Genomic DNA, 1,190 nt, shown 5'->3' on the forward strand with positions numbered 1-1,190 from the left:
CGCCACCTAGTGGCTGACTAGGCTATTCCAAACACTTAACATCTTTCTCCTTTTGGAAAACTCGATCTAACTCAACACCACTCAACACTACTTCTTAAGTCATGTGACAATAAGAATGTCTTGACTTCTTATGAAGACTTCTTATGTCTCATGACAATAACATAACCCAAAATTATTGAAATAACAGAACACACAACAAACCATCTTCACAGTTCTCGTAGGTAGTGTGACCTAACGTTATCGCTTCACACGAATACAAGAATATAACTTATATCACATACCATCTCTACATCACGAATTATACCGTCGTGTGCCACCGATACGTGTTACAAAAATAAATGATCCTAAATGAATAAAATAAAACCGCTTAACATACGATGTGACACTATCATCCGATACTACTGATGCCTCTTCTACTGCCTAAACCTCACAGGCATTTTAATAGTTCTGCCGGATCTGGTTATCTTTACATCGGCGTCGGTTGCCATCTTTGCTTTGCCAACCGCCGATGCTGACGGTGGCTGAGGTACGTTGAAAGGGGGTGCGATTGGCACTTGCGCGGGCAACCCCGGCGACGTCGCTTGTCGCAGCTCTTGACGTGGCTCATGTGTCGGGCTGTCGCTCTCTGTGGCAGTGCGGAATTTGGCTCGGCTTGGTTGAGGCGGCAGCGAGTGTGCCGACTTGTCACACTTCCTGAGGTGGCGTCTGTTCCTTCGGAACAATTTTCCTTGTTCCGTGGTCACCTCAAATGAGCGACCTGTCAGTTGCTTTGACACTCTTGCCTCCTGCCACTCTCTCTTCCCGGGAACCAGCGGCTGCATCCTCACAGTGTTATCAACTGCGAGCCGGCTAAGTTCCCTGCAGTTACGCCTGCTCTCTCCAAGCACCCGCTTTCTCTCTTTGGACTGCGCCTCCCTTATCGGGTCAGCATACCCCGGCCTCAACTTTGCTTCACTAATCGGCATAACAGCCTTTGTGCGTCTGCCCAGCAGCCTTTGAGCCGGGCTGGTTGACATCCCCTCTGTTGGTGTGTTTCTAGCATTTAGAAGACCTAAGAACGGGTCTTCCCCAGAGGCCTTGCCCTTCGTCATGAGCCTCTTCACAACCTTTACAGCAGCCTCGGCTGCCCCGTTGGCCTGACTGTTGCCAGGGCTGATTAACTCATGGTGAAACTTCCAGCCGCGTGGAAA

The sequence above is a fragment of the Priapulus caudatus genome, unplaced genomic scaffold (genome assembly GCF_000485595.1).
Source record: "Priapulus caudatus unplaced genomic scaffold, Priapulus_caudatus-5.0.1 Scaffold769, whole genome shotgun sequence".
NCBI lineage: Eukaryota > Metazoa > Priapulida > Priapulimorpha > Priapulimorphida > Priapulidae > Priapulus > Priapulus caudatus.